The following is a 21,119-nucleotide window of genomic DNA, read 5'->3' on the forward strand; positions in this document are numbered from 1 at the left end:
TAATGTGGGCATTCAGAGAAATTATGGTTCATTGGGAAAGGGTCCTCTTTGAGTATCTTAATTGGTTGTTCTTACCAAGTATGATGATTCACGTATGCTAATGCCATGTTTCAAGATCAAGGGGCTAAATAGTCACAAATAAGCTTTTCTCTTTTGCTAAAATCATTCTAATTCTAACTTCATATTTAATAATTTTGTATTCAGTTGCTACTGTTTCAAAACAGTTTGAGAGATCTCTACAATATATATGATGTTATTTAACTTATTAAAAATATTTACTTGTGTTTCTAACTTTCCTTTAAAGTCCCAATTACTATAATCTGAGACAAAATTGGTTATAATTGAACAAAATCAGCAAGGAAAAATATATAATTAAATGGATAATTATTTACCTGGAATAACTGAATATAAATATATGGTGAAGCATTTTTATAAAGAGACAGTAAGACATATAAAAAACTCAGCCATCAAAAGATTTAGCTCAAACCACACGTTATATGTTACTTTACTGAATTTCAGGGTTTAAGAGATTGAAGTATCCTACCACAAAACATAAGAGTTCTACAGATTATGTCCAATGAAATAATGAAGTCACTTTTGTCCCACCTCTGGTATTGGTATGCTGAATTCCCCAGCTTTTTTTTTTTTGCCTAATTAGGAAAGGGAAGAAAAGTAAAAGAAAGGGCAATAACCAAAATCCTTTCTAAGCCATTCATGCCTCTTGACAATTACAGGGTGTCTTTTGATAACTATATCAGTTTGCTATGCCTGCCATAACATATGACCACAATTTGAGTGCCTTAAAACAATACAAATTTATCATAGTACAGTTCTGTAGTCCAAAAGACCAGAAGGGCTGGGCTGCAAACTGCTGAGAGACTCACAAGGCTGAAAATCAAGGTATCAGCAGGGTTGTACTCCTTACTGGGGGCTCTGAAAAAAAAATCCACTTCCAAACTCATTCAGGTTGGTGGCAGAATTCAGTTCCACACAGTTGTAGGACTAGGGTCCACATTCCCTTGTTGACTGTTGGAGCCCAACGCAGGGCTCAATCCCAGGACTCTGGGATCACGACCTGAGCCGAAGGCAGACACTTAACCAACTGAGCCACGCAGGTGCCCCAGTTCCCTGTTTTTAAAGGCTCATGTCATTAACTAGGGCCCACCAACATAATCTGCCTATTTCAGGGTCCCTAACCTTCATCACATCAGCAAAGTCTCTTTTGCCAGTAAGGGAGCATATTCACAGGTTCCAGGGATTAGGCCATGTCCACCTTTGGGACTATTCTGCTTCTTATGCTGGTAAGAGCTGGTCATATCTTTGTCCTATTAGGTCTTACCCCTACCAGATGCATCCTCTAACCTGCACCTGCAGACTCTGGATGTGTCCCCTAGCTTTTGCTTATTTCTGTATGGGAAGCCTATAATGACTCTTTCCAGAAATAGCCTGTTTCTGAGATCCCTATTCTTAGTGAATTCTCAAGTTGACCCTTCTGTCAGCTTTATGCTGTCCCTTTAATTCTGACAGATGGTCTTTTCCCTGCTACTTGCCTGGATGTTGGAATATTCGATTTTCTCTGTCTTCTGTCCTCTCCTGGTTGATCAGCATGGTTTCTAAACTTGTCAGTGCCAACCTGGATCTCCATGTCTTTTTGGAGGATCTCAAGTCTTTCCACGGTTTCTCTGGTTCTGGCCCTTCAGTACCATGACGCATTGTGGTTCTTATTTTTAATATTTATTAAAAGCTATCACTAGGTCTGGAATGTTACTAAAATGTCCTCTTTGTGTTCCAGCATTTATTCACTAGAAATATGACATGTTTATTAGCTGTGGCTTAAGCTAGTATCTATGTGTTATATGATAAATCAAAATTATCTTTCAAAAACTCAAAATTATTTTTCAAAAACCTATATGACTAGGTTAATAGAAAAAAAAATGTTAATGCAGCCCGAATCAACTATCTACTAGACATTTTTGATAAGTTATTGAATTATGACATGATTACATGGATGCTATTGCTAACACCTGAAATGAATGGGTTGTAAAATATTCATCTTGGTAATTTGAGTCATTTTAATAAATGAACTGTATTAATATTGTAGTAAACTAATAAGCTACTTGGTAATTGGTTATTAGACAACCAGAAGCTAACTGTGGGTATTGAGTGGAATTGAGTAGTTACTATCAAAACTCTTACTGGGCTATTTCAAATATTATGTGACTGCATAAGCTCAAATTACAAATATTTATTTTCGGTCTATTGCATGCAATGCACTGCAATACAAATGAGACAGACATGGATTCTTCCCCCAAGACACTCAGCCCATTAGAGGAGGTTAGCAGGTACCTCAGTACGTGGAATTCAAGGTAAAAAGTAATGAATGTCCTACCAAAGGCACAGATGAAGCATTACAGAAACTGAGAAGATAAGCAATAGCACGGAGGCCCATAGGGGAAGGGAGGGAAATCTGAAGGGGGAGAAATCAGAGAGGGAGACGAACCATGAGAGACTATGGACCCCGGGAAACAAACTGAGGGTTTCAGAGGGGAGGGGGGTGGGGGAGTAGCCAGGTGATGGGTATTAAGGAGGGCATGTGTTGTGATGAGCACTGGGTGTTATACATAACTAATGAATCACTGAACACTATATCAAAAACTAATGATGTACTCTACAGTGGTTAACTGAACATAAAAAAAACTGATAAGAGAAGAAAAAATTACTCTGCTATCAAGAAACATATCTAGTACCTACTCTAGGATAGACATTTAATAAATATTGAATGTATCGAGCCTCGCATTTGATTTGAATCTTGATATATTTAGCCTCAGAAAGAGGTGAAACCAGCAGTCTATCAAATGAGGAAATGAAAACCAAGGCACAGAAAGAGTGGAAATTCTCATGTTACTGCCTTTACCTCTGTCATTTAGATCTCTGTCATTAGGTCATTCTCATCCATATTCTTCTCATCCTGGTTTCTAGTACCCAGTTTCACCTGCCTTCTTATCCTCCCTGACCAGCACACATGGACACGCAAAATCTTATCTATACCACAGCAGAAAATAAATTGTTGGCCATTCTCTTCTTTCCATTCCCATCATCATCATCATCCCAGATAAGCACCCATCCCTTACACCTGGTCTATTGCAGTAACCTTCCAAATGGTGTGCGTGTCTTTAGTGTTTGGTCCCTCCCAAACTCCTCACTGCCATTTAAACTCCTCATGGTAGGATCTGAACATGTCATTCGCTGCATCAAAACATGCTCCTTTATTATTCTCAACAATAAGACATTCCTCTAAGGTAGAGAGATTTCCTGAATATAGTCTGATCCTTTGGCTGTCAAAGGCCCTGTGATCTGATTAAATCCATGGTCCTCTTGTCTTTTACCCCAGTTGTCTACACAATCCTTCTCTTCCAGCCTTGCTAGACTACTTGTTATTCATTGCCTTCCTGTTCTGCTCACATGCCTTTTGCTTCCTATACATGGAACCTCACACATCCTTAAAAATTCACCCTTTTAGCTACTATAAAGCTCCTTACCTTGTTCTCCTCTCTGGAAGTAATTTTTGTCCACTTGTTTGGATCCATCCTAACTTCTTCTGTACTTTTCCTATATCCCAGTTCATACACAGTAGAGTTAAAACTAGCCTTCCAACTCCTTGGGGGAAGAATATGTAATTTTTTTCATTTTATATCCTCACAATGGTTCCCTAACAAATGATCAGTAATGGTCTAATGAATGGATTGTTGTCACGTGGTCCCTTTCTGTTTTATTTCTCTGCAGAACATTTACTCGCTATTTGATATTTTCTAGTGGGATGGTTGATTAGATGAATTTCCAAACATCAGAAAGTAGGTTTTATTTGAGAGACTTTTAAATCTTTTTCATCACTAAAACCTTATTGCCTAGGATAATGTCCAGCATGTCTTAGGCACTCACCCAATAAGTGTTGAATAAATAAATGAATGAATGAAACTAAAAATTTAAGAAATAGTGTTGGTGTCTTCATACACAAAACAGCTTTATTTAGTGCCCCATAATCACTTTGATATATCAGAAAGACACTTTCAAAGTATTTGTGGGCCTATTATGCTTATATTTCCAGGAATCTTGTCACATTTACCATTCACATGTGGGAAGTATAGAATTCTTTACAGTTATATGGAACATGGACATTTTAAAGGTTTCTCAGTGATGCTGAAATTTGGGAGATAGGAGAGCTCAGTAATTATCTGCTAATGTTTCCTACTGCCTTAAAAATTTTAACAGGTTAATTTCTAACATGCTCCTTTATTATTCTCAACAATAAGACATTCCTCTATGGTAGAGAGATTACTTAGAGCCCTCCCACATGCTAGAGAGTACACTTAGAATCCTTACTGAAATGATAAAGCCTAAAAAATGGTAAAAGTTACTTTCTATTAGTAGATGTAAGTGATGGAGTTCTTAGACTCTAATCTCAGACAGACTTGGGCTGGAGTGTTGGTTCAGACAATACTAGCTGTATGAGCTTGAACAATTTATTCCAACTCTTGTCTGTACAATAGGGTAACAATGATACCAATTTTAGAGGGCTGTGGTGGGGATTAAGTGAGATGCTACACAGAGGTACTAACGGAAATGTGCATTTCTTATATGCCCTGAAGTGTGCAAAGTGTTCAATGTGAATTGCCCCCACTCAATCCTCACATTAGCCCTTTAGAGTCAGTACTACTATTATCCTTATTTTTCGGATTGATAAACTGAGGCACAAAGAGTAGTAAATAGTAAATAGTAACATGGTAAATCTTTCATAAATATATACCTAACATGTTTATTTGCATTGATCGATATATATTGTAAGCATTTTTTTAATCAAACTATTTTAATAAATGACCTATTTTTTGTATATATCATTTGATTAAAATATATGTGACTCATAATAACGAATGCTTAATGAGCACTACATTGTACCTGATGCTTTGTTAATACTTTATGTGGCCATCTAATTTGATCCTCGCAGTCTGCCTATGTGATGCAATATTCCTCCCCATTTTGCAGGTAAAGAAACTGAGGTTTGAAAAGGTTAAGCCATATGTCTGAGGTCACAAAGCTAGAAATCGGTAGAGTCAATATTTAACCCAGGCTGTCTGATTCCAGAGTTGGTGTGAGAATCCTGTCATGATGACATGGCCTCCAGCCTAGCTCCTCACATTTCTAGAAGTTTCGTATAAAAACATGAAAGGAATGGAGTCAATGGAGAGCAGCGTCTTGAGAGTAGTACTGTGGGTACGTTAGTTTCCTATGGCTGGTATAACAAATCACCACGGATCAGGTGGCTTGAAACAATTGGAGCTTATTCTTTCACAGTTTTAGGAGCCAGATGTCTGAAATCAAGGTGTTGGCAAGTCTGCACTCGCTCCAGAGGCCTGGATCACAATCCATTCTTTGCCAATTGTGGTTTCTGGTGGCTGTGGTCATTCCATGGCTTGTGGCTGCTTCACTACAGCCTGTAGGACGAATGTCTTTGAATTTCTTTCTGCTCTGTCTTCACATTGCCTTCTCCTCTGTGTGTGTCTAATCTCCCTCTGTCCATCTCTCTTAAAGACACGTGTGGTGGCATTTAAGGCCTGGTTAATCCAGGATAATGCTCCATCTCCAGACCCTTAACTTAATCACACTGGCAAAGACTTTTTTTTTTTTAATTAAATAATTTGTTTATTGTACTGCATTTATAAAGAAAACAGACAGTGAACCCAGTAGAAAGAATAAAAATGCATTTGGGGTTGTAACTGACAACGATAGAAATCCTTTAGTGAGATCGTGGCAATTTGACAGTATTATGATTAAGTTCAATAAAGGTACACGGGGTACTTGGAAGATCAAATTCTATAGCTGCCTCTTTCTATGGCTTCTAATTCATCTGGCTCCTTAAATGATAGGGGGAAAAGCCCTCATTTGGTGGGAAAACATTTCCAGAAAGAAGTTATAGAGATTCTCTCTTATTAAAATTTCTTCTCATATCAGTTGTTAAAATGGGGCCTTCTATTTGTGTTTTGGTTATTTCATTTTAATATCATCACCAGAATTCCTGTAATTGTGCAATTGTTATTTTACAGTGTAGACAAGAATTCAGTTCTAGTCTGCTATTGCTTTAGATAGATATATATAGCTGAAAAGCCAAAATGGATTAGAATTGCCGAAGGATTTTCCCTGCCATTGTTGGATACAATCTATTTCCTTTATTCTTGATAGGTGCATAGACAGCCTCACTTAAAATTCTTTCTACAGGAACATGTCTGATTTCAGGACTACCCAATCAAGGATCCAATGAATGGCTGGCCAACAGGGTTCTATGTTTATGAGTTAAATGGATTGCATAATTGCACCACTTTTTCTTTTGCTGTTGTTGGTGGAAAAATGGCAGAATTTGGACTCCAATCTCCCATATAGAGAGTCGGCTACCTGAAAGTCTTATCAGTAGCTTGGCTAGTAGAACCTCAAGTTGCACTTCCTTGGCTTTCTGTAAATCAGTCCTGGAGCCGTCTCTGCAGAATGCTGTAATCCCCAAGGCCCACTTGGTCCATGCTGAACAAGTGGCTATGACCCCAAACCTGCCCCTCTTTTGCTTTTCAATATGACTGGAGGAATATGTAATGTCTAGGGCAAGTCTAGGAGAGGCCCATTCTAAAATAAGATTCACAAAGCCTTTTCTCATTAAAAAAAAAAAGCCTCAAGTACATCTCAATTATCTCAAAATTGCAGTTAAAAACTTACATTATACAAAGAAACAGCAGCAGAGAATGGTTAATGTTAAAACAACCAAAAAAATCCCGCAAAAAACCACCCCACCCCAAAAGTGCCATCCCCCCACCCTTCCCCTTGGCTCTTTTATGCTGGGATTTCATTTAAGACATGAAGCCTCTGAGAAAATGAGAATGGCAAAGCCACAGAGGAAAACTGCTTCAAGGTTAAATTTTGGACAAGGTAAAGAAAAAGCTGTAAATAGAAGTAGGGGACTGACTGGAAAAGAACTGGGAATTCTAGGACATTTTCTTCTTAGAGGGGAAATCTCTGAAACCCAGATCTCCTTTCTGGAGTCATCCTGAATTCTGTAGTTATGGGGCAGTAAACTCAAGTGCAATGAGTAAAATGTCAGCCAGGGATTAAAACAACAAAACCCCAAACAGCCAATCAAAATAACTCTGCAGTTAGGGTGACAGAAGACACACAGGAAAGGACTGTTTTTGCAGAACATCTAGTTCTGAAGAAATCACTAGTCAATGGTTCCGTGTCTGTTTCCACCAAAAATCAGACCAAAGATTCAAGGATCTTAGAGTTATGGGAGGATGAAAGGAATTCGATAGTGCTTTGAGCAGTGATAAAATGGTATCCAAATTTGGCGTTGATACAGCTCATTTAAAAAGATAGTCACTTCAAAGTCATGGGACAAAATGTGAACATAGAGAACAACAGAAACAATCCAGGAAGATGATGCAGCCTGGGCACAGCAAGTTTAATGTCTCTGCTGTACACAGAAGTAACACCCTTTCCCCTTCTCATCCTTATGCTGGCAATAGGAGATGCACTAGAAAATTTGACTCTTAGAGTCAGTGAATAAAAGGATGAGCTCATCATCTTCATAGCTCTTTTTAAAAAGGAAGCGTATAATTTAAAGGAGTTTTAATGGAAAGACAAGGGTACAGGGTGAGAGGCTGTTTCACATTTTAGCCTATTAGCCTTTGGCAGAGCCCAATCAAGGCCAAATTCACCTAGGATGCCCAATGGCTGTGGGGGAATCTCCACAGGGTCAAGTAAGCAAACCCAAATGAACATGTTGGATTAAAAAAACAAAACAAAACAAAACAAAACAAAACACAGTAACAAATAACCTAGGAAACGCTTGAAGGAAGAGTTTCACCCTGAAAAGGGAAGAGGGAAATGCTTGGCAGGGAGGGGCGAGGGTCAGCATGTGATCTCTGCTGCGGCGCTGGGCTGGGGCTCAGGAGTTGAGCCAAGGGTGCTGGAGACAATCGGCAGCAGTGGCTCTCTTCTCGGGTATCAGCTCCAACATGGGCAGTAAGAAATCCGTCAAGCCAGCTGCCTCTTCCTGAGACCACTCATACTTCTCCACTAGAACACTAAAAGGCCCCAAGTTTTCAGTTTCATGATGTGCTTCAGGTCACCTTTTTTGGTGAAAAATTCCTTGGAATATTTTCCTGCCACAATGAGCTTGTGAGGCACCTTCCACACAAGTTCTATGATCAATGCAATGTGATCTTCATCTCGAGTGTACTCTTCCGCTGAATGAGGCCTTTGAACTGGCCACGCATGCTGTGCTCCAAATGTCAGCAGGGGTATTTTAGCCAGATCCTATCAGAACTTCCAAGGAGCGATACTGCCTTGTTTGAATATCTTCAGTGAAATGTTTGTGCACCCAACAGGCATTTCCAAGATCAGCAATCTTCACTTGGAGCTTTTCTGCATTTTTTGGCTCAAGGGGATTAACAAGAAAATTTCCAGCAGTGGATTTTCCTTTGTTGTCCAATGGTCCATTTTGTTGTTGCTCTTGCTTATCTTCACAGGGTATCTCTGCCCGAATGCCTTCTTGAAGTTTGCTGATGTCCTGTTCACTGAATGACTGGTCTACATTTGGTGAAGCCTGGCACGTCATGGTATCTGACACCTCAGAGGTTATAGGTGTACAAGAGTCTGTTTCTTGAGATGTGCTGCTGTCTCCATTTTGGGAGCTTAGGAAACTAGGTTCCTGCTTCAAATTTTGGACATCACAGTCATTAGCATTATGTAGATCCTCTTTAAGCCTCAATGTTTCTTTATTACTGTTTTCAGTATAATTAATGATTTCAATTACTCCATTGCAATTGATTTCTGCTGCACTACCCTCTACACCATGTTCCATAAGTGTTTGATCCTGGTCAATGGTACTTGATTCTTCAAGTTTTTCTTGGGTCATTTTATTAGGTGGGTTCTCTTTCAAGAGTCTTTCAACAGGACTCTCTGATTCTTCTTGCTTGTTTGGTCTTTTTTGCCCAGGGCCCAACTCTTTCTCCATTTCCTCAATTTCCTGCATTTGTTTCTCTAGTAATTCTGCCTGGTGCTTCTGCTTCTTCTTCAATTTCTTCTTCTTCTTTGACATTTTTTCAGCTGGTTTAGGCTGGGGCGCAGTACTGACTGCAGATCCAGAAGGTGGAGGAGCTCCAGATCGCTGCCATTCTGCTGCTTCTGCAGCCAGTCTTCGGATATACTGCTCGTTCACTGACAACAAGATGTTTTCTGGTTTAATGTCAGTGTGGATGATATGGCACTTGGTGTGTAAATAATCCAGACCCTATAACACTTGCTGGATAATTTTTTTGACACAAGACATTGGAAACCCTTGATAATTGGACTTGATGATCCACTTGAACAGATGATGCCCCAAAACTTCAAACATCATGCAGATATGTGTTCTGTTAACTCCTGATATTTTAAAGTCATCTAGTAGTTGAATGACCATTTCTCTATTTGGATCATTAGGGTCTGAATTATGAACTGATTTCAGCAACTGGATTTCATCTCGTATTGTTTCAGTATAATGTTCAGCACTTTTAACTACTTTCATTGCCACAAGTTTCTTCCCTTGAATATCCCATGATAACCACACTGTTGAAAAGTGTCCCCAGCCCAACTTTCAGATCACATGATATCTCCTATTGAATAGATCTCCAATTTTCACAAGATGATAACCTCCTTTACAATAATCATTGGGATCTTCCTGCTCATCATCATCAGACCCCAGAATCTCCTCTTCCTTCTCTGGTAGATCACTTTCAGAGTGGGGAGCAGAGCCTCGGTGTTGAGTTTCAGATTTCCTTTGGGCTTTGTCCTTCTTGGCCTTTTCTTTTCGGCCTGGAGCGCAAGCACTTTCTGCTCCATGGTGAGACCGGTAACTGCCAGGTGCCTGCGCACTCGAGTGGCCCACACTGGCAAAGACCTTACCATAAAAGATAACATTCAAAAAATTCCAGGGATTGGGGCACCTGGGTGGCTCAGTTGGTTAAGCATCTGCCTTCGGCTCAGGTCATAATCTCAGGGTCCTGGGATCGAGCCCCACCTTGGGTTCTCTGCTCAGCGGGGAGTCTGCTTCTCCCTCTCCCTCTGTCTGCCGCTCCCCCTGCTTGTTTTCTCTCTCTCTCTCTCCGTCAGATAAATAAATAAAATCTTTAACAAAAAAATCCAGTGATTACACCTGGCATCTATGGGGCCATCCACTAATGTGGGGAATATTTACCAAATCATTTAATCCATTGGTTGTGACACTCTATTATTCTATATACCAAGAGTGGGAAAAATACCCAATGTGGGCAGTCCACTAGGAGACCCTCTAACATAAAATGCAGATAAGGACTATATCTTCAGTGTAGAAACAATTCAGAAAAAGAAATCCACCACACAGAAGGAGAGGGGCATCTTGCCTGCCTCCAGCTTGGTCACCTCTGGGCACTCTAACGGGTAAGCCCTAGAGAAGTGTGAGTGATTTGTAATGGAAAGTGATTAGTATCTCTGTGGCTTCAAGACCAGCACAGCCATGGGGGCTCTAGGTTACATCACTAACCTTTCTTTTATAATTTATCCCAGGAAATGAGAACATCCAGAATCCTGGAGGAGCTGGCCTTATATAAGGTAAACTTATAAGAATCAATGGGCCCTAAAGACACAGGAGGGGAGGGGCGCCTGGGTGGCTCAGTTGGTTGAGCATCTGGCTCTTGATTTCAGCTCAGGTCATGATCTCAGGGTCCTGGGATTGAGCCCCGTGTCAAGCCCCGAGTTGGGCTCTGGATCTCAGCAGGTAGTCTGCTTGAGGATTCTCTCTTCCTCCTTTCCCTCTGCGCCTCCTCCCACTCCCATGTGCTCTCTCTCTCTCTCTCTCTAAAATAAATAAATAAATCTTACAGGGGACTGTAGTGCATGTGGCAGTTCAGCCCCTAATGACTAGTGCACTCTTGTTGTCTCCCCTGGCTAGATGACTCTCAGTTCAGGCCTTTCCCAGGAATTACTTTCTCTGGAAAGAACTAGCATAGCCCAGGGTTATGCCCCCTTTCCATATCCAGTACTCCATGCGGGAGTACAAAGGAGAAGCTTGCCTGGATGGATTACTGGGATGGTTTATCCCAGCTTCAGAGCTCACCTTGGAATGGTGTGAGGCCTCTACTGGAAGTGTATCCCTCTCAGTGTCTCTCTGTTAATCCTGCTTCCCTCCCTTTCTTACAGGTCTCAAGAGCACATCTCAGTGGTCCTGCAGCAGGTAATGTCCATTCTGTTTTCTGCAGAATCCTACTTACTGGATATTTGAAAAATGCAAAAACAAACAAACCAACAAACAGCCAAGCAAAAATACAAAAGTTCCAGGATTTGTCCAGCTGTGTACCCTATTTAAAGGCTATTTTACTGTGAACTACCCTAAAATTGGGTTACAGATATATAAGCCATGTCCAACTCAGCTGTAAAGTTAGAATATTTCTAGTTTTTAAAACATTTTGTAGGGGCACCTGGGTGGTTCAGTCATTAAGCGTCTGCCTTCAGCTCCCAGGGTCCTGGAATCAAGCCCCGCATTGGGCTCCCTGCTCCGCGGGAAGTCTGCTTCGCCCTCTCCCACTCCCCCTGCTTGTGTTCCCTCTCTTGCTGTGTCTCTCTCTGCCAAATAAATAAATAAAATCTTAAAAAAAAAAAACCTTTTGGTAATTTAACTGGATCCACAAGAGTGTGTACTGTTTTTTAAAAGATTTTATTTATTTTTTTATTTATTTTTAATTTTATTTTATTATGTTATGTTAATCACCATACATTACATCATTAGTTTTTGATGTAGTGTTCCATGATTCATTGTTTGCGTATAACACGCAGTGCTCCATTCAATACGTGCCCTCTTTAATACCCATCACCAGGCTAACCCATCCCCCCACTCCCCTCCCCTCTAGAACCCTCAGTTTGTTTCTCAGAGTCCACAGTCTCTCATGGTTCGTCTCCCCCTCCGATGTTCCCCGCTTCATTTTTCCCTTCCTACTATCTTCTTCTTCTTTTTTTTTTTAACATATAATGTACTATTTGTTTCAGAGGTACAGGTCTGTGATTCAATAGTCTTGCACAAAGAGTGTGTACTTTTAAGTACCTGTTTTGTTCTCATCTACCAAACATGTTCATTTGTAGATATGGCTACAAATTCCCATCTTTCTACTTACCAACTATACATCCTTGCACAAGTGACTTAGTTGCTCTGAGCTTCTGTAAAGTGGGGACCAATGTTACCTTGCTACCCCAAATGTCTGTTGTGAACCTTAAGTTATATACCCTCCCTGCACAACCCCAGTGCTCTTCCTGGCATGGAAGAGGCAATTTATGAACGTAACTTCCTCTTCAGTTCCCATGAGGGTATCTGAAAACCTCTCATGCTTGTTGTCTTCTCGAGAGAATAACTGCAATAGAATAGCAGGAAATGTATACTTTGTGGATACATTATATACTTTACATAAATAAAGCTAATATATAGAGTAATAGGAAAAACAATGCCAAATGAATCCTCTCTTCCCTAATTTAAAAATGAACTCAAACTCAAAATCACAGAGTCCATATACTATTACTAGAAGGCATGGTTGGCCCACTGTGGTCTATATATGATGTCAGGGGGATCTGATGAGGCTGAGATGACATATCCCTCTGCTTCCATGGAACTCCCCACCAGGCTTTCCTTCCTTCCTCCCTTCTTGTCTTCCATCCTTCCTTCCTTCCTTCCTTCCTTCCTTCCTTGCTTCCTTCCTTCTTTCCTGGCATGCCTTTGCCTGGTGGTCCTAAGGTACACCCAGCAACTTTTGATGAGTGAGGGAGGGGACAATAGCCAATGGCCCCAGTTCACTTCCTTTCTAGCCCATGTAGAAAGTTTAGAATCCCTGAACTTCAGGTCCACATAGACCTTCCACAGGTGCCTAGCACACCACTGGGGAGGGTGGTTTAGACCTGGCTGTTCTTCCAGGACGGAAAGTCTACCCCACTCCTGATCTTTCTTATTGCCTGCATAAACTGGGCAGCCATGAATTATGGATGGATTTCTCAGGGCTTAGTCAAAAGAAAAATGCATACACTCTGAATAGAAAGGTTGTAAGAAAAAAATATTAAATTTGATTTGTAATAATGAGTTCAATTATTTTGTAAATAGGTATCAAGGTGATTTGGAAATATGGGTATATTGATCATGAAAAAGAGAGCCAAATTTAGTGATATTTGGCAGTGCCCAGGGCATCTGAAAAGTTAATAGAATCGACACAAGAAAAAGATCTTGGCATAGATAGAAAAAGAATCAGTTCTCATTTTTACAGTGCCACACAGGTTACAAAGCTTTTTTTGCATATATTAATGTTCATGATAATTGTTTAAGATAGGTAGGCTATGTATTCTTAACCTCATTGCACAGATGAACAAATTGAAACTCAGAAACATTAACGTGAAAGAAAAGATTAACTTCCTCACTCCCAGACAAAAGCTGGGCAAAGACCACACTGCTCCTTGGCACTTCCAGGAAGCTTGTATAGAAGCTGTGTGTGCAAGCCTGCATGTTCTAAAGTAAGAGTTGGGGAGGAGGGTACAGAGGAGAGAACTGGACGCTAGCCCTCCTTCCCCCACACCCCCATTTTTGTAATTGGCCACACTCTCATGAAAGGTACAGCAAGAACCTTTGTTCTACTCTCTGAAGTAACAATGCTAAAGGATGCTAACAATCCCACTGCCTCCTCCCCTCACATAGTCTTTCATTGGGTTACCTTCCACAGCTGAACTCATTTCTCATTTACAGCTGCCTGCTGGGCACCTCTACCTGGATGTCTGGCTGGTGCTTAAAGATGATCATGTCCAAATGGAATTAGTTAATATCCCCATCAAAATCTACCCTTCTACATGTTAAACAAATTCATAGCAAGGCACAAGACTAATTGCAGTTAAAATAGTTAATTCTCTGCTTCTTTGTCATGTTACCTTTGTGTTTCTTTCTTTTTTAAAAATTTATTTGGGAGTGACAGAGAGCGAGCAGGTACGAGTGCAGAGGGGCAGAGGGAGAAGGAGAAAGAATCTGAAGCAGACTCCACACTGAGCGCAGAGCCCAATGTGGGGCTCAATCCCATGACCGTGAGATCATGACCTGAGCCGAAACCAAGAGTCAGACGCTTAATAGACTGAGCCACCCAGGCACCCCTACCTTTTGTGTTTCTGATGGCAGTGACACCACTGTGTTTCCCCCAACCCAAGCACAATACTAGGAGACCTTCATATAATGAATCTAAATTGAGGCAGTGCTAGGCACAAGGAGTTTCCCTAATAGAGGGAGACTGACACATGGACAAAATTAAGAACAGGTAGATGTTGGGGCACCTGGGTGGCTCAGTCGTTGGGCGTCTGCCTTCAGCTCAGGTCGTGTCCCAGGGTCCTGGGATCGAGCCCCGCATCGGGTTCCCTGCTCGGCGAGAAGCCTGCTTCTCCCTCTCCCACTCCCCCTGCTTGTGTTCCTGCTCTTGCTATCTCTCTCTCTCTGTCAAATAGATAAATAAAATCTTTAAAAAAAAAAAAAGAACAAGGTAGATGTCTATAAGAAAGGACTGAAACTATAAACAAGGTAGCCATTATGTCTGCTTCTGATGCAACCGCTCAGAGGGTTCTTGCCTCTGTGTTCACTAGGTGGGGGAGGGGATTCCAGGTGATTTCTAGGTTTTAAGCAAATGAATGACACACTGAGATAATCTCCTCCCCTGTAGCTGTGGAGATTACTTGAGCAGGGCAAGACCCTAGGTAAACATTCTGAGATTTACTGTGGCTCTTCCAATTTTGTGGTCCCCCCTTTTTTATACTTGGCAAGTCATCAAGATTGAGCCGCTGGCTTTCTTGAACCAAATCTCCATTTATTTTCTGTTTTCATTGTGTCCTGGTTCGGCACTTGATTATTTTTTACTTGATATATTTCAGTATACTTAGCAGGTGAGTCCCTATACTTTCTCTTTACTCAAGTCGAATCTATTCTAGACACCGACATTAAGCTTCTTAAACTTGTAAACTTGAACATATCGTTTCTCTCCTCAGAAACCTTCAATGGATCCCTATTGCTTACTGAATTTTGTAAACTTCTCAGTCTGACAGTGGAAATCTTCACCTCAGCTCAATGGTACTGTTTTCTATTCCTTCAATATACTCTTTTTACGTTTTTGCTTTGCTCATACTGTTTTTTTTTCCCCTAGTAGAAGGCATTTCCCTAATCTCTGTTTACAAAAATTTCTCTCATATATCTTCCAAGTTTGGCTCATATGATACCTCTTCTTTGAAGCCTCTCTTGATTGCCCAACTTCCTTGTTGATTTCATAGTATCCTTTCAACAAAGGTATATAACTTTCTAACATCTTCTCTGTACCTATCATCTAACATCTAACATGTTTATTAATGCTGGTGCATAATTTGCTTCATTGCAAATAAAGATGGTGTCCTGGTCATCAATATACATTACTATATCTTCTTCTCTATAGGGATTTGCCCACTTGAGGCATAGAATAAATAAAATAAATTAACAACTTATAAATAATTTATAAACAAATAATTTCCAATAAAACTTGAAATAATGAATTAAGAATTTTCATTGTTTCTAGGTATAAGAATTTTGTTTTTTAACATTTCTAACAATAAAGTTAAAAATGAACTGGGGAAAACATAAGACTCATCTTAATATTCTCCCATACTAGTTACATGTGGAAAGACCACAGATATTAGAATCAGGCAAGTACGAAGTTGAATTCCACCTCATTATTTACTAGTTGTTTGACCTTGAGAACGTTGCTAGATCTCTTTGAAATTTAGTGTCTTTTTCTATAAAATTAGACTTGTGGCACCTGGATCCCATGGGTATACAATGTATAAATAGTACAACATAAGACATGTGTGATAACAAGTGCATAGTAGATACTCAAGTATTCTCTCCATCTATATCTATTAAATTAATAAATTCTATCAAAGACTAGTAAAGAGTGATTTAGTTGGTATATAGGAGCAAAAACCAGATTTTTACTAAAAGGATATGCCTTATAGAATTAAACTTTAAAACTGATACATAATGATCCAAGATACATGAATATATTTTAAAGAAACAGAGTGGTTCCTGGATTAAAAAAAGACTTAATTAAAGATTCATGTTTATCTAAAGAAATAATGACTCATTCAGAAAAGGTATTGATAGACAAAAAGCATAGAAAAGGGGAAGACCATGAGACAAACCTGGATAGTGTCTGTCTAAGCCCTAGTACATGGTCAAGGATTTGCCTGCCCCGACCTGGTCCAGAAGATGTAGGCATCTGAACAGTAGGTGCAGACATAACTACATGCCACTAAATATCTGAATTATAAAACTAACCATGTCTCTTCTGTCTCCATCAGACATCCTCCTGATAATAATTTAGCTTTTCCTATAGCTTATTTTAGACAAGTACCTGGTCACTTTGAAAAAATGATTTTTTTCATCTTATTGGATTAGTTGGCTTTTCGAGTTTGGAATCTCATGAGTTCTTTCACTGTGGATCAATGTTTCTTAGTCCGATATCTCTAAGACACTCACAAGGTCAACATTCGAAGACATTCAAGTCCATGCCACATTGTGGAGACCACCCTATTATGAAGCACCTTTGTGTCACTTCACATCTCAGAGCCTTGGTACACAGTGATAAGTGGTGTGGATGAGCCTTGCACCACGTATCTACATGTAGTTCCTGTTCCTAATTTATAATGGCAATATAAGGGAGGATGCCTGGACACTTGTTGACTGCCTATACTATGTCTTTTTCCTCCCTTCCCCTTTACAATAGCTTATTCATGTGGTTTTGGAGAAGCTGAGCCCACCATTGCTCTGGGATGGAGCGCGTGACCCAGATAGGTCAATCAGAACATTCTATGACTCTGGCTACGGTGATTGGTTTGCAGTGGACATGTGAGCTAATCCAGTTTAGTCAGACTGAATCTCAGGTCTTCTTGGAATTGTGAGACAAAGGTATGCGACCTTTTTCTCATCTAGAAGGCATGTAGGGTATGCTTGTCAGGTCAGGGACTGTGACAGCCATTCTTCTTCTATAAGGAGGGAAGCTGTCCAGAAGAAAACACCATAGAAGGAGGGAAAAACTAAGAAAAATTGGAAGAAGCAGAGTCAGAACTCCAGCAATAATATCATAATCCCAAGAATCAAACTGTGCCTAAAGCCTGACCCATGTGTGACATCTCAGGTACATAAGCCAACGAAGTCTTTCTTCTTCTTTAGGTCAGCTGAGTTGAGTCTTATGTTCCTTGCAAAACAAAGGGCCCTGACGTAGAAAAGTACACTAGTACATCATCATAAATAATTTTTATTTTCTCAATTTTTAAAATAATAATCCTGAAAAGAATACATAAAACTCTAAAGCAAATAGCTTCCTGGGAAGCTGGGAATATTTTACAGAACAATTCATACTTTCATTCTTTCAAAATGATTCTACCACACTTAACTACCTTTCTGATTATCATGAGGAAAAGATGGTTATGGTGCTTACTTACTTGTATTCTCAAGTCAATAAAATCTGGCCACTAAATTTTCAGTTTTAAGCAACTAAATATTAAGTTGTTGTCAACTTAAGTGAAGGATATAACAAAGTGTTCTTAGGCATGAGTAGATTTTTTTAAAGTCTTTTTTGTCAAGCAGATTCTCAAGAAGCTCAGCTCATCAAGAGATGTAGGATGTGTTCACATCTGTTCTCATCCTGGGTGACCCTTCTCCCACATAAACTGAAAAGTTTCAAGTGTATGAGAATGAGAACATTCTAAAAGAGATGAGGATGTAGAAGAAAACAGCATGAATTGATTGAAAGTCACTAGATACAGCTCCCTTTGTACATGACATCTATCACGCCTCTCTTTCTTCACACAAATAATTGTTAATGCTCAATATTCGAGGACTGCGACAAATACATACCCCACTAGGAGTTTGTTTGTCTGCTTTTTAAAAATGTCATATTCAGAATCATGGCATCAATGTCATTAAGCTTCCTGGTTATAAGCAAGAGAAAACAATTCTATCTTCTTGAGTAAAACAGATTTATTTGGAAGAATATTAGTATGTATGCATGAGCGGATATGGGGCTTCACAGAAATGATGGAAGAACAGAGACTAGTCTTAGAAACAAGTGGAAATTAAGGAAGCTGTGGAGGGACAAAACCCAGGGAATAGGAACCACAGTTCTCCTATTTTAGCCTGTCCAGGCCCCCACCACTGGGATTAAAAAATCTGCAATCATTCCTTCTGTCAAGGTTTCACTTGTTTGTTTTAAAGTTCCAGAAGAGAATTCCTTTAGTCACACGCTTGGCCAGGAAAGAGAGGATCTGGTTTCTTTAGCTTGTCTAGTGGGTAGTGAATTGCCTTCCTAACAGGACCATATATAATGGCAGAAGGTCCATTTCCAAAAAAATCGAAGACTAAGTCATTATCAAACAAAGCAGCACATATTTTCATAATAGTATCTATAGATTCAGGAATCCTGAGGCAAATTCTTGCCTCCTCAGATAGACATAGAATGCCAAAGGAGTTAACAGCCAACAGTGTCTTACTTGTAAATGTAATGCACTAATGCAATATCTAAATACTCAAGTGAGTTTCTGACAGTCCCATCCATCACAATACAACTCTCACCATGTCACCAAAGCACTGCCATTCTAATGAGCCGAAGGGAAGGAAAGGTGAATAGATCGTTAAGCCACTTATGTTGTTGGTCCATAACTTTGCAATGTATGCCTTTTGCTCTCTATTTTCTTTTGTTGTGTAGTCATGATTGTACATACTAGCATGATTATATACTATGTGCAACTTCATCTGATGAGATGCATCTCCCTAAAATGGAAGAAAAAAGGAATTTAGAAAATGCATCATTTCAGTCCTCTTGGAAGCGGATTCTGAGACAAAGTTGAGTGGAAGAGGTTTGTTAAAGGCTAATGTCTAAATATAACAGAGGGAGGCAGCAGAACTGAGCAGGGAAAGCCTTCAGACTGAAATGCGGATCTCATAAAATTTGAGCCAATTGAACAAGGGAGATCTAAAGCAAGAATTCCCCACTGGAGTTCTGCATTGGGCAGAAATGACCAAAGCTAGTATCCCAATCAATCTCAGTCATTACAAGGGGCTGCCTGGGTGAGTGAGACCTTCACTATAAAGATGAAGCAAACCTTACAGAACACTGTCAGCTTAGAGTACTCAATGCACATAAACAGCAAGTGCTTTCTTTCTTTTTTTTTTTTTAAGATTTTATTTATTTATTTGAGAAAAAAAGTGAGAGAGTGCATGAGCAGGGTGGGAGGGGCAGTGGGAGAGGGAGAAGCAGACTCCCCACTGAGCAGGGAGCCTGACGTGGGACTCCATCACCGGACCCTGGGATCATGACCTGAGCCGAAGGCAGATGCTTAACCGACTGAGCTACCCAGGTGCCCTACTAGCAAGTGCTTTCTTCAAGGGAATTCGGAATGGTAGGCCTTCCTACTTGTCATAGAACAGGGAATGGTTCCTCTAGAATTAGATACTGGTTTAGTCCCAGAATAAGCATCACATACTGACTTTGTCATTTTTATGACTGCTATCGAGGAGTACAACCCTAACTTTGTAGGCAGAAGAAGTGAAAATGTAAGCCATTAATTATAACAACCATTCTATTAAAGGAAAGCATTTATGATTTACTGTAAACCAATTAAAAATTACAAAAACATTGTCTTAGTTTAGGCTGCTATAATATTATAGAATATTATAGACTGGGAGCCTTAAACAACAAACATTTATTTCTCAGGATTCTAGAGGCTGGGAAATACAAGATTAAGATGGCAGGAGATCCTATGTGTGGTGAGGACACTCTCCCTGGTTTGTAGTTGACACACAGAAATAGAAGGACTTCCTTCAGAACCATAACCTAGACAGGGAGACAATCAGTTTTTTTTCCTTGCCTGAAGCTTGAAGAACTTAGAAGATCTTCTTCAAGGTAAGAAACAAGTAATTATAGGTACGAAAATCAGAATGCGAAATTATTTATATGAGAAAAGAACCACAAAAATATAACTATTTAAAGCTGATAGAATTATAGATATCACATAACATACACAAATAACATAACATTTTTAATAAATTATTGCCTGACACCACTCTGTGATAATTTTTCTACTTTTGGTTGCATATACTTTGACTGCATTAACGCAAAACAAAAATTATATCATTTTTAAAGAGAGGGTAAAGATAATTCTATTTCGCTCTGGCATGGTTGATGAAACTTTTAAAAAATTTTATAGTTGGGACACCGTAAAAATATATTTTCTCACACAGATGTATTCACTGATTGGAGAAGTATATCCTACAAAGACAGAATTCTGATTAATTCTATTTCTTCTCATTTTTATTAAAAAAAAATCCTATGTGTTAATGATTGAAACCAGTCTGAAAGACCAGCTTCAGACCCTGTATAGGTCAGACATGATCCTTCTCCTCTACTCATGGACATTTGGTGTCAGGCATAGACAGCTATGCATCATGGCAGAGCCCTGGTCCTGCCCCTTTGTATTAGGCTTCTGGGGAAGAAGGCACAGTGGGCTGTCCGTTTTCTTGGAAGCCATTCCCACACTGGGAAGGCTACACTAAGAATTATCTATGAAACTCATAAATACACTCCACTAGACCAAAACTGAATATAATCTCCACTTAATTTCTCTGTAACCAAATGACCAAAATACCCATGCCCACTCCAATGTCTGCTTCTCCCTCTGCCTCTGCTCCTCCCCTCACCCTCCTTGTGCTCTCTCTCTCAAATAAATAAATAAAATCTTAAAAAAAAGAATCTCTTGAGCACATCGAAGAGGAGCAAGGGGGAAATAAAGGATCTGTTCTTACGGCATGTTTGATTTAAATATTTTATTCCAGTGCCTCTCAAACTCACATGTGCATGTGAATTCTGAGGATCTTGTTAGAATGCAGCCCTTGACTGAACCGTTTTGGGTCAGTGTCTGAGATTCTGCATCTCTAGCAAGTTCCTAGGTGTTCGTTCCTAGGTGATCCTAAAACCGTAGTTCCGGTT

General features: G+C 39.8%; 1 protein-coding gene and 1 pseudogene across 3 annotated transcripts in view; both read right to left on the reverse strand.

The window, feature by feature from the left end:
* LOC118533583 (sodium/potassium-transporting ATPase subunit beta-1-interacting protein 3) overlaps nt 1-21,119 on the reverse strand; it is a 617,142-nt gene that overhangs the window by 194,725 nt on the left and 401,298 nt on the right. The gene's annotated exons all lie outside the window — the stretch shown is intronic.
* On the reverse strand, nt 7,982-9,915 carry LOC118518282 (SRSF protein kinase 1 pseudogene; annotated as a pseudogene).

Source organism: Halichoerus grypus, chromosome 5 (assembly GCF_964656455.1).
Source record: "Halichoerus grypus chromosome 5, mHalGry1.hap1.1, whole genome shotgun sequence".
Classification (NCBI taxonomy): Eukaryota; Metazoa; Chordata; class Mammalia; order Carnivora; family Phocidae; genus Halichoerus; species Halichoerus grypus.